This window comes from Callorhinchus milii, unplaced genomic scaffold, assembly GCF_018977255.1.
Source record: "Callorhinchus milii isolate IMCB2004 unplaced genomic scaffold, IMCB_Cmil_1.0 Scaffold26, whole genome shotgun sequence".
Taxonomy (NCBI): domain Eukaryota; kingdom Metazoa; phylum Chordata; class Chondrichthyes; order Chimaeriformes; family Callorhinchidae; genus Callorhinchus; species Callorhinchus milii.
Window position 1 is genome coordinate 2,762,775 of NW_024704767.1, and position 13,891 is coordinate 2,776,665.

Below are 13,891 nucleotides of genomic sequence, written 5' to 3' on the forward strand. Positions count from 1 at the left end.
TACTCACTGGTTTGGTGGAAAAATATGTCCTCTAATCACTAGTCCTGTTTGAGGTTTTGGGATTTTTAATCTGAAAACTCAGGTATTGGGAGCATCAGATAAATCACCCACTGTGACATGCATTACACTACCAGTGACCAATGTCAGAAATTAGTTTGTGAACCTGCTGTGAAAGCAGCAGTTAAACTCATTAAGAGAGTGTGTATATGTGTGTGTGTGGTGGGGGGGTGGGGGGGGGGGGGGTGGGGGGCGGTGGATTCCAATTAAAGTCATAAATCTCTCATTTTATGGTCACTTATGGGGCCTATGCACATGTTGCCAGCTGTCCAGCTCAGAACTGCTCTTAACCCCTAAAACACCATAGACAAATTCACTCATCAGTTGCAGTCGATCAGAAGGCCAATGCCGGTGCCACTAACAGGTTCAGTCCAGTGTGTTGCTATACATCCTGTCTTAGAAGCGACACATTGATTTGGTTGTAAATACAATGGAATTGGGTCCAGATGTATGACACAGGTATTTCTAGGATACGAGGGTTCAAAAAGCCTTACAGTGGCTCAGGCTTCCACACTGAACCATTACTTGATTTCAAGATGAAAGTCAGAGGTGAATGTTAATTACTATTAATCTGTCCCCAATTTGAATTAAATAGCAATCAGAGTGTTAGGTCCACGGGGAACTGAATGGAAAATGGCAAGCAGCTGTTCTCTGATTACTAATGGGGCGCAGTGCTCACTGTACACTGGAAAATGATTTCACAGTTCAACTTAAGAGTTGAAGAAACTGGCAAAATACACTTACACAAAAATACATTGAGAATAACGATAATAATCCTCCCATTTCTTATAGCGCCTTTCATTTCGGGAGGATGTCTCAAAGTGCTTTGCAGGATATACTGTGAAGTGTACTGACTGTGTTTTCTAGGCAAAGGAAGATAATTTAGGGAAATACAGAAGAAATTGTTTATAGAATATCCTTTTTAATGCAGAAATTGTACTTTGGGGACAAAGTAAAATGATAATACGGCTATAAACAATGTTGAACATCTGAAAGATTGAAGCCCTTTTACTTTCTAAGAAATGTTTAGGAAATTTTAGGTGTTGAGCACATCAGAAAATAATGTCAAGTATAGAACACACAAATCATTTACCTTGATTTCAATTTGTTGGATTCTAATGATAACTTATTATTGCCATTGCCTTTCAGTGTGGTAGTAAAATTGAAATGTCACCCACAGAGTTAACAGGCTTCTCTTTCTGCCTCACTTGCCTGGGAATCAACTAGATTCACTTGTTGCCTCACACGCAGAAGGTTTCAAGATAATTCCCTATTTGTGCCTCTGTTATCAGGGGTCACACTTGTGTGGTACAGTGAAGTAGGAGATCCAAGTGCTACTGATGCTGTTATATATTATTGGCTGGGTACCTTATGAGTCTCTGAAGACTTTATGTTCCTGGTGAAGTATTTGGTTTCCACAAAGGTGCAGAGTGGGAGTTGCTTATGGCTATCGTACATTCAAATTTTGCATTTATTTTCAAACTGTTCATATTAAGCACATCAAATATAAAAGCAAAGAACTTGGAATACAGAAGGTAATCATTTTAATCGGGGATCCGAGCAAAATAAAAAGAATGCTGGTTGCTTTGCTAAATGCTAAATAATTTGTGATGCATTCCGAAAGCTGATTCTGTGAAGAGTTTTTCACTTAATAAATCAACCTTTATATTTTGAGTTTTAATTGTTTCAATAAATGTGAGACGATAATTAAGACATCGGTTACACGAGGAGATATTTGTACAGCAGCTTATATATATATGTGGACAATGAAAACTGACATTGCTTTTACAAGGTGGTTTGTTATTTTTCATTCTCCTAGCTTGAAGCAAGCAATGATTACCAAGCTGCTTGGTTGATGAGTTCTTATAAAAGTGCATAAATTCTAGACATTTTTATAGCATTGACTTATTTTGCAATCACTATAACCAAATACACATACCGTGCTCTTCCAATTGTTCATTCTGATTTTCACATAAAACGAATGCGCAAAAAGGGAAAACATTTTGAACTCCGGCTATTTCTTTCTTTACTCAAATCAGTTGAATCTTCTTTGCCAAAGAGTAAGGAAAATTTTAACCAACTAGAGGCACTCGTTCAAATGTTCTGTGATTGACATCCTGGGCTGCAATAGACCTGAAAGATACTGTATCGTGTCAGAATTCTGTCTGCATTTAGGACATCATCTTTCAACCACTGTCATTGTCATTTCTTGTTACATAAGTACAGACCGAGTGTTAAACAGGCCTCAAAGGAGAATGGTCCTTTCAAAGCCAGCTGGACTGGCTTTGATGTACAGAGTCCAAGAAGTCACACAGTGTCAGCATTCAAACACTTGTCGCAGCAGCAGGTTCTGTGAGGTACTGGGAACAGTCATATTTCAAGAAACAGGTGAGACATTTTTTGCCGATATTAAAATGTCCATTAAATATTAGTTAAACCATCAATTCTGGAAGCGTATTGATTTTTCCATCAGCTAGATTTTTCCCCTCCTGCACTCCTACCCTGATTGATACCTTCTGCTGGTTTTATGTTTCCGCTGGTTTTGGATACCCTCGCAAACCTCACTCAAGTGACAACCATGCATGCATGAGCCTTGAAGGTGAGTAATTTGACTCATGCTCCTTTCTCTTGGCATCTTGGAGGGGGTGGATAGGTAGAAATCTCTGGTCAATTTTCCTCTCCTTGATCTGGGATGTAAAATTAAGTGCTCTGAGACACTACCCTGCGTGAGGGACGCTATATAAATCCAGGTTGTTGTTGTTCATTGTAAGTGTTGTTCATGTCACTCTGGTTGAAATCAGCACAGACCAGGGTGGATGATTGAGCCATAGGAAGACTTAAATTATTCGCCATAGGAAAAATCTTTCAATGTTAATGTGGGAGTAGTATTAATACAATACAGCTTTATGGCCTCTCTTGACATTGCAGGTGGAAAGCTATAATGGTATCACCTGATTCTTATGCAACCTGTGTATTTTACCTCCCCTTATAATCATTTAAATCCTATGTCTCATTATTGATAATTACTGTTTGTAAAAAACGGATCTCAAACATGGATGGAATACAAGAACTTTGAGAAGTGAATAAATTGAAAGGTTTAAGATAGTTTTACGTGAAAATACTATAAGAACTAGAATATCGTCACGAATCATAACATATCTCTGTATTGTCTGTCAGTACTATCTTTGTTTATCTGTACTGTAGTACTACGTTTGTGCTTAGTGTAAGCAGTGTAACATTAGAATCAGGCATTTCTTTCCACAGTGCTTTGTTTAATGTTATACTGCAGGTTTGTTGCATGAACAGATATGAGTGCATTTTACAGAACCAAAGAGTGGGTGTGATGATTCATATCAAGTACTGATGTCATATGTGCCATGGAAGACTAAATTAAACCCTAAAGGTTTGCTAGACTTTGATGCATAGAAGGTTTAGTTTCTTTGAAAGTTTAAAATTTTCAAATACATTGGAGTCTTCTTTTACGTGAAAAGTTCAAACTTCAATAATATAGACTATTTCCACAAGTTCTATGTTTAGGATTTTAAATCTCTTCATAGTGAGCAGTGCTCAGTGTGAAAGTTTCTTTTTTGTTTTGTTGAGCATTCCTCCTCATTTAGTTTAAACTATAAACTGTAGAGCTGAGTAATGCTAAAAAAAAAGCAAGATTCTATGTGTATTTCTGTTGAGTAAAAAAAAGTTAATATTCATAAGTAATAATAATAATCCTTGTATTTGATAGAGCACCTTATCATGTCTACGATTCGTCTCAAAATAGTACACAAAGGATCCTTCCCATGTGTGGTTGGAATGAATCTATAGTGCAGTCAGTTAATTCACTAATTCTCCTGTTTAATTATAAATAAAAGTACTTTTTAAACAAAAAATACACAATTACTTAGATCAGCCAGTCACTCTGACCCCGTTTCTGAAGCCCACATACATCTTCATAACACTGTAGTAAAAATATCAACTGGGAAATCTTACAAACACAGTAAAATCTCCTCCCCCCACACTTACTGCCATAACTATTTACAGGTAGGAAATTGAAAGTTTGTGTGAGGGGGTGGACATGGAGGGGATTGCCTGACATTCAACCAGCTTGAATCACTTACCAGCATGTTCAATCTCATGGAATAAAAATATATTTTAGTCAGTTATAAATAAACTTACTGCCTCAGTTGCTGGCAGGCTCCTTTGCAATGTGCAGAATTTTGACCTGCTCAGACTTGGTTTGATAACTTCTTTACAAACTTAGAAAAATGGTTGGCCTAAGGAGATGCTCCTTTTCCTGGACCGCCAAGGAATCGTTACGTTGTATATTTTTTTTTAGCAGAGATAGCACAGCAATTGGAATGTTCTTTTTGCTGCAATTAGATTTTGTGATAGCAAAGGTGAGTGAGGCACAATTCCTGGAAAAGGGCTACAGTCAGAAATTTTGATGGAAATTTTTAAAATTTTTTCACATGGTACATTGGGGTAACCGAGTGTACTCCTACGAATTGATTCCAATATGTACTCTGGTAGCCTATGTTTGAATATAATGGGAAACTAGACCGAATTTCCAACCCAACAAATGTACAATCTAAATTCTTACATTATCTGCAGCAGATTTTTTTGTACTGTATTTTGTTTTGAGGTTACTTTATTTCTCCCTCCTCATTATCTTCACTTGCAAGTTAGCAAGTAACCACACATCCTCCTTCAACCAAGAACAGGTGTCCAAAGCCACACACGTCTACATGGCTGCTTGTCAGTGCTGTTCAGCAACAAACGCGTTATAAAAAGAAGGCGCAATAAAAGTAAGTTGTTTCATGCGGTCCCTTTATTTGTCAGGAAGTGTCAAGAAATTGAAGAGAAACATTTTCATTTGGAGGTTGCAGTGTATTAGAGAGATTTAGAACGAGGGTACACTGTACATCCATGTCAACGTGCTCTTATTCTGTACCATATGGTGCGGTGACATAAATACCATTGAAAGCAATGTTACTTGCGTTCACTTGCATTCCTACAGCATGTGGGGAGGAGCGAGATAGAATTCATTGCACAGATGCTCTTACTAGCTTCCACATGCCTGTGAGATTCAATAATTGAACAGAGTGGACAGGGTTCTCAGCTCTTTTAATTTCTAGAAAGAACATTTTTGGAAATGTTGCCTTTTTGGGGGGGCCTCACACTCTACTTACATGATCTTGCACTGGTGCCAGAACACACATTGCTGCAAATCACTCCTTCTTGTTGTTTTACTTTATTGTGCTGCTAACGTTTGTCTTCCTGTGCAGGATTGATTAAGTTGAAATTCTCAATAAATGTGTTACTTTATATAATCCTGAGCCAGTTTCATCTTGCTAGGACCAATATCATTTCGCTTACACCAGTGAAGCAACGCGGAGCAAGGAGCCTGTTTTTTACATCCTCCTCCTAATATTGCCTTTGTGGAATAAAGGCGGATTTATGCAAAACATTTCCTGGGATGATTGAAGGCTTGATCTGACAGATTGCCCAAGCTCTGTGGAGGGAGAGGACTTGATGGGACGAAGGCCCATTCTCTTTCATGCTTTCTTCTGTTCTGAAGAACAACAAATGTAAACACATATTTGTTTTCTGTGTAAAGATGTGTTAGCCCACCAAGAAAAGCATGGAACTAGTTTCACATTAATCTGAGATACTGGTGGGGTGGTGGGTATACTGGAAAAATCTGAATCTTAGCTGTAGTCACTGAATCTGTAATCATCATCCAAAAATTACATACAAAACACTACTAGGTGAAGTGTTCACTTGATGGCTATATTCCTCAGTGCGCATTTATTGGAGTATCATTATCAGGAACACAATATTGTGTTAAACGTTAAAAAGCACTTCTCTGATATTAAATGTAGGAAGATTATGTGTTGTGTGCTTTGGGACGTCCTCCCGACATGAAAGGCACTATACGAATGTAATTTTGTTGTTATTGTTGTGCGGGTAACCGAAGAATATTGCAGTGATTTACTGACATTCACAGCGCAATGCATCTATACGTATATTCCAGGATTTTTAAAAAAAATATTGTTGAATAATTTCAAGTTTGTTTCGATTTGAGTTGGATGGGTTTCAAGTTTAGCCTTGTAAATGGAAAGCATATATATATATTTTAAAAACACTTTCTGAACACAGGAATATATACAATGTTTCAGCGGTTCAATGCTTTAGGATGAAGCCCAAGTACTTTTGTTTATAAAAAAAGTGAATCCATCTCTTGTAGTTACTAAATATTTGATGTCCTGATTGAATGTAACATAACATACTTTGAGATAACATGCATGTTTCAGTTATGCACAGTGCTATCAAAATAAATCATTCAGGTACGTTGGATGACTTAACCTTATAAAGGGCTACGGTCACTGCATTTGAGATGCTGACTGAATGAATGTCTTTTTTATTCAGTGTGGTAAGCATATTGCTGGTATGTTCAGCGTGCATTCCCTATCTTTAAAGAATTAGAGTGCAACATGTTTAATACCACTTTCAAAGAATTCTAGTCAATATTGAGACACTTAGAGGTATAGATTTGGTTTCTTTCAGTAGCATTTCAGAATATTCAGAATTTAGCAAATTATTGAATTCAGCCTTATCTGTGAAGCCAGTTTTTCATATTTATTAAAGGAAATGACAGAAAAGTGGCTTAAAGTTTAAACTGTATTTAAGAATTTGTCAATATCAGGATTCTCTGAAATGCTGAGAAATAAGTGGTGTGGAAGGAGCTCAAAAGACAGGAATTGGAATAGTGGAGGGTGCATATGTGAGGTTGTGTAAGGGCAAGAATGTGAAGGAATTTGGAAGTCAGAAAGAGAATTTAAAGACTATGAGCTGAAAGTCCCAACATTGCTGTTGAACCCATGACCTTCTTATTTAGAGGTTTTCTGAATAAGTGGGCTGATGAGCTGAAACATCTTTACAGAGGAAACCAGTTTGGGTTAAAATTCATTGTTATTTAGAACAGAACCTTCTGATCTAGGCTTTTAATTAATCGGCTTTCAATGAACTACAAGTATTTTGAGGAAATGCCTCTTTTAAATGGAGAAATTCTGAAATGGTGTCATTCTGTATAATCATAATAATCCTTGAATTTGATATAGTGCCTTATCATGTCTTCAAGATCTCTCAAAGCACTTCACAGGATATACTGTAAGGTCGATTGTGTATTTTGTGTCTAAAACATAGGAGCCAGTTGCGCATAAGCCACAAACAGCCATGGAGTGAGTGACCATTCCAAGTGCTATGGAATCTTTTAACATCCACGTGATGGGACTTCAGTTTAACATTTCATCTGAAGGACAGTACCTCCAACAATACAACCCCCCTCCCACCACTGCACCGGAATGTCAGCTTAAGACTATATGATTCCAAGTCCTGATGTGAGGCTTGAACCCACAAGCTTCTGACTCAGAGGAGAGAGTGCTACCAGTGGGCCAGGCTGACACACCTGTATGTACAAATATTCTCGTTGTTGCACTTCAAAAGTACTGTACCCCACCACCTCTGCACAACATGTTGCTCTTTATACGCTTACCGCATTTTGTGCTTTGAAATTACTGAATTATATTTTTGAAATTAATAAATATTGCAGTTCAGTGCAGGCAACAAAAATGTAGAGGCACTGCAAGAAATAGATCAGAAAGATCTCAGATAAGCTTCCTCTTTGGTTGCTGGTGTTTCTAAAATGTGTGAACTGGTGCCTGAAAATGCTCCCCTCGTCACCACTTTATTGTTGACTCCTAGTGTTCCACACAGCTTGATATCATAATTTGACTTGAATTTCCCCCAAAATTAAGCTGAAGGAATTCTTTCAAGTAAAACCGTTAACTTAGGATCGGTGGAAAGTGGACAATATATAGGGCAAAGATTTCAATTGTGCCTGAAGCAGTTCCGTTAAACACCAATAACATGGCATCAGTTCTGTCCATCTCCTGTAATGATCTTGGTTTGCTTCCTGAAAGCGTCAACTTTTGGGTGTCAGCTGAAGCACTGTGCTATCTCCCACTAGGATGAGACAAATGACATTCTGGGCCTTCCTCAGCTCCCCCCATCTACAACTTGGGCTCCCAGTTGGCTCTGTGAAGCACTTTGAGGCATCCATCCTCCCCATGTGAAAACTGCTATGTAAATGTTAAATTGTTTTTATTGACGTCTGTTGTATTGTATTCTTTGCTCTGTTAAGGTTCTAATTCCTTGTTGTTCTTTGTTGTTAGGACTGTATGTAGTTGTTTTCAGTAATAATACTGAATTGTTTTAGGTAAAATTGGCAAAAGTATCTTTATTGTCTTACTTTTGCTAACGATTCACTTTAGGCACTTTGTACAGTATCTCTTTTTGGATTGGAAAAAGTAACAAATAAGATTGTGTAAGGGCATCATACCCACAAAATATACAGTCAATTCACTTTACAGTATATTCTGTGAAGCGCTTTGAGATGTCTCAAAGATGTGATGAGGGGCTATATCAAATGCAAGGATTATTATTATTACTGTTCTTTCTGATGCAGTGACTGTTTTAAAGGCAGCTTAATCTGGGACTGTATCTCCGAGATTAGAAGGAATGGATATGGAATGGTTTAAATCCCCCCCCCCCCCCAGTTTCCATGCTGCATGCCCACCATATTCTGTTTCTATATATAAACAATTCTGTCAAAGCCAGCTGATGCTGCATGTTAACGTGCACAGCATTGCTGGAATCCCAGTAGGACACTGTAAATCCCATTGGGAGTCGAGCTGTGTCATTCAATAACATATTAAAGATCTTAATTTTCATCAACCAGCCACAGGTGCAAACAATATGGCTCAGTTACCACTTCAAAATAATGTAAATTTTCTACAGTATATTCAGACACGGCCACAACAATATTCTTAGTGATATTTGCGCATTTGTAGTTAGTTCCCTTCTCTTAATAAGTTCATTCAAACAGCAAGGGAGTTGTCCAAGTTCAAAGCACTGATACAGCTGTCACATGACTATCTTAATGCAGTTCGCAATTCTCTTGAAATAATAGAACATGTTCTCTAACCAGAAAAAAATGACAGTACTGTATTTTTAATACAACAGACTGCAAGAGTTGGATTCAAATGGATTTGTGTGTCTCTGTCCCATGCTCTCATACTCTATATTTTGACTGGTAATTCTGGACAATTACTAATTCCAATATTAGACAGCCTGAGGCGAAAGTTAGAATAGTTATTACTAAGGTTTGACCACAATTAGTCATGAAATTTATAAATAGCATACATTGACTATACATTTTACATTCACTGCTTACTGGTCACTATCTGTTTTATTCTGTTTATGGGACAATACAAGAAAAGTGTTAAGATCTACATTGTAAATAATTTCAACATTTGGAGTAAGGCTTCCACTGGTTAGTAAATTTACCAACAAAGATGGCATCTCATTACAATCCTATTAGGACAGCAATCGTAATAACTCTCAGAACAGTTCTAGGGCCACAGGTCAATGTACATTAGGCCTTATTTTCCATTTTATTGTATTCATTTGACTATTGTTTTATATCTTTCCTTATCTATAGGGGGTTTCTGTATTGTCACCCTTCATGTATTCTGCATAACCGATGGTAAAATTCCTGTGGTACAATCTGACCTTGTAGCTTTATGAATCAATAATAATCCTTGCATTTTGATATAGCGTTAATTACATCTTCTAGACGCCTCAAAGCGCTTCAGAGAATATAACGTAAAGTGAATTGACTGTATATTTGTGGGCGAAATGTGGCAGCCAATTGCGCACAGCAGTGTCCCACAAACAGTCGTGGATTGAAGTGTCCAATTTTATTATTGCTTTTGTTTGAAGGATTACTATCAGTCGTGTGGAGTAAGGAAACTTGCCCCAGGTTTCGCCCTGCCGGGAATCAAACCCAGGTTTCTCGCTTACAAGGCGAGTGCTCTAACCACTGAGCTACAGGACTCCTATGTACACAGAAATAGCAGCTGTTAGCTATTTGTACCACATTTGTAAAAGGGAATATGTGGACACATTTGCAGTATATTTACAACTTTCTAACTAATAGCATTGTCTTTTTCTGTGTTTCCCCACATCGTTATTTGCAAAAATCTTATTAAAAGTTAATGCCACTCCTCTTCCAGTTATCTGACTCCAGATTCAAAGTCAGGCTCATGAACAATACAGATATAAAAAGAGAGTAATCTGAAGGATTGAGGTCATAATCAAATAATAAATATAATTTATATTTGGTAAACACATACTGCCAGGGTCAGTCATTTTACCAACCAATGGAAATATGTACCCTAGATTTCATTAGAACATTAGTCAATTCTATATTCTAATCCTATTTGCACGAAAGGCATCTAAAGACCGACACAATTATTGCATTATTTTCTAAATTCAGGAAGAATGAACACTAGAGTCTGAATGGACCCTTACTTTTTGTTCCACCTCCAAGAGCATAAAGAAAACACTTTAAAATCCAATTTCATACAATTTATAATGTGTGTAGCTTTGTGGCTTAACAGACTTCACTTTATGGAATAATTACCCTAAGTTTCCGAAAGACCCCGATAATGATTTATAATCTGTTACAGGCACCATTTGTTTATGGAGCCCCTGCCACACTTGAGACACTTATTGATTACAACAAGTGCTCAGTTTTCAAGGGAGTACACACCCCCTCTGTTAGTTTGCTTAAAACGCTTTCACAACAAAGTTTTTATGTGGAAACTAATACAAATAAAACTTTTTACAATCTGAGGCACAAACAAAATCCTCTTTGCCTTAACAACGTCTGGTTTAAGATATAAAATTATCCGTAAATGTTTCCCCGGCTAGTCCCTGATAATTTTGTAAATCTCCACTGTTAAATTTGGCTGGTGTGAATTGTATTTATAAATATTACACGTGAACCATTATTGCTTGAAAACAAAACTAAAATAGCAATGCAAGGACAAGTTTAAGTAGATGTGGTTTTGCGGATAATGTTAATTGGTGAAAAGCTTTTGGATGTATGCCAAGGAAAAAATAGAATCATCTGTCTGGGATGTTGTGCGATTGAACCATAATGCTACATTTATAATTTCAGCATCTTGGGACGTCCTTCTGACATTAAAGGTGCTGTATAAATGTAATTTTGTTGCGCTGCTGTTGTTTAAGATGCAGAGCACTACTGTCTCTGGCAGTGATGGACACCATTGTCAGGATCAATTCTCTGCAGCTCAACAATATGAGTTTCTGCACCTCCAGCCTCACCAGATCTGTCTAGACATTAGCAAAGATCTGCCCACACCTTGAAAATGAATTTATGAATTTTCACAAGTACAATCATTTCTTTGTTGCTCTTCCATTGGCTTAAACTGTACAAATTTGGCAAAATCAATACAAATATTAATAATATATTATAATAGTAAATAAAATCTTTGCATTTGATATAGCACCTTATCACATTGTTGAGATGTCTCAAAGCGCTTCACAAAATATACTGTAAAGTGGATTGACTGTGTATATTGTGGGTGAAATGTGGCAGCCAATTGCACACAGCAGTGTCCCGCTTTAAAAAAGACATAATATTCACAACGAATATATTTCACTCATGAATAAATTAGGGTTTAATTTGCAATTGACTGCAATGTTTCGCCGACAAAATATACAATCAATTCACTTCAAAGTATATTCTGTGAGACGCTTTGAGACGTCTGAATGCCGTGATAAGGTGCTATACCAATGCAAGGATTATTATTATTAAAGTTGACGCAGAATGTGTCCAAATCGACAAACTATTTTACCTGCAACTAACAATTTACATAACATTAGACGGCATTAACTAACGTTGATATGGGATTCAACTATATTGTCAGTTTTGTAGAAAGCACCAACTTAAATTTGTACCTAAAGAGGTATCATAAGTTTGAAATATGCTTGAAATGCTATTGAACATTTTACCTGGTATATTATGCAGTTGCTCCCAAATCAGTCAAAGCTATCTCACTGTTTGTTCCAATCTGAAGTTTTATAAGGCAATTTGCCAACGACTGAGTGGAACAAATAAGGGCTGAGTCTGGTGACATCCAACAATGGTGATAAGACAAAACAAGAAATGCTGGTTTGGTTGGTACTGTACTTTATTCAGGATCCATCAATTTCAACAGCTATTTGTCATGTATTAAGTTTTTGTTTCGACTCTCACTTCAAATCAGCCCCAAATACATTTTTTATAAAGTGTTTAATGTTAGAGTAGTGAACATTTGCCTCTGTGACTTCAAATAAATGAAAATAAGTAGCTGGCTTAATTTTAACAAGGTATTTATTTCATCAAGGAGTTCAAAGGTTATTTATTATTACAAAAGTGAAAATGTCAACTTCATCTGAATCCAATACAAGGTTATATCATTCCTCAGATCCATTGTTTTTACAGCTAAGATGATCGTTACGTTTCTGGGTATAATTTTACTTTTAGGTTTGTTCGCCAGTGCCGGGTGGTCAATGTTGGACATCAGTGGTTATGTGTCTTTGTGTGAATTATATCTATCTATATATATTTATATCTGAAAAATTAACAATTCGGTGCTGTTTGAGTGATAACCAGGAAGAAAAGGGAGACTTGTTGATTCAAATCTAATTCAGTAGATCACAAATGCACGACAGGCCCTTTTCTGCACTGAAAAAAGAATCCCCAAACTAGTTGCACAGATAACCTTAACATTTAGAAAACACTTCATGACTAACTTTTCCAATTATCATCCAGTCTGCTTGTAGGTTTCTGCCACATCAAAAAAAAAACAGGGAAATTGATTATTTCTAAGAGGTTTGGAAAATTAAAATCAAAGCCAAGGCCTAAAGCTTTAACGCAATTGTCAAGTTATCCGTGTGCTTCACACTTGGTAAAGTCTAACTCTGCAGAATGCAAGATTTGCTTTGTTGAGGTCAAATAAGATAAAAACTAGCTGTTGTGTCCTGCTCTCTCTATAGTTAAAAGGGCTTTTAATTCCTCTCTGAACTCATAAATATCGCATTGCTGGTAAACAACTGACGTTGCCAAGCTCAGGTTGAGGTTTAGTGCTTTTCGTGTAACTGAGTTGGGGGGGGGGGGGGAGAGAGGAAAGGAAATACAGCAACATTCATCCAGAACAGATATTTACAACTTTCGAGACCACACATTTTTTGGGCAGAAAGAAAGGGGGGAACAACCGAAACCAGACGGCTTGTATTCAGTGGAAACTTAACAGATCGGACGCCAAGACGATAATGTGCGAGATCAATTGGCGCCCGCAAGCGTGTTTTACAGTATTCACATTTTATACACAATACGTAAAAATATTAAGAACAGGTAATAGCCCTGAACATCAACCTGAGCTTGATAGCATCCCTTGTTTACCAGCAACAACGTGTTTCTGATTTCAACAACAACCACCAAACTACATTTATAAAGCGCCCTTTCATGTCGGGAGGACGTCCCAAGGCACTGGAGTTTCGGACCCGAGCTGAGAGTCGGGGTTAGGGAGGGCGGGGGGAGCGAAGCAGGGGGATCGAAAGCGCGGTCGAAGAGGATCTTGAGGTGGGTCTTGAAGGTGGCGAGGGAGGGGCCGAGACGGAGGGACTGCGGGATGGGCAGAGACCAATAAATAGCCCTCACTGACCACAGAGAAAGCTAATTATTACCTTTTGTGGGGGTAGGGAGATTTATTATATATATTACCTCCTCCAGGCGACATTTTACAAGCAGCCCTGATAATGAGCGTGTGGGGGGGGGGGGTGTGGGGGGGTAATAAGATTTCATTGCAAAGACCGAACCAATTCTCAACGTGAATTGATGAAGCGTCCCTTTTCTGTGGACAAACAA

At 37.6% G+C, this 13,891-nt stretch overlaps 1 protein-coding gene and 1 non-coding gene across 2 annotated transcripts in view; one reads left to right on the plus strand and one right to left on the minus strand.

The window, feature by feature from the left end:
* Positions 1 to 2,426: 2,426 nt before the first annotated feature.
* mef2aa (myocyte enhancer factor 2aa) overlaps positions 2,427 to 13,891 on the plus strand; it is a 93,190-nt gene continuing 81,725 nt past the window's right edge. Inside the window, exon 1 of the mRNA XM_042344007.1 lies at positions 2,427 to 2,445. The gene's annotated coding sequence lies outside the window, so the exon portion shown is untranslated. The remainder of the gene's footprint in view (positions 2,446 to 13,891) is intronic.
* Positions 9,938 to 10,009, minus strand: trnat-ugu. Its single transcript has one exon. It is a non-coding gene; the product is annotated as a tRNA-Thr (tRNA).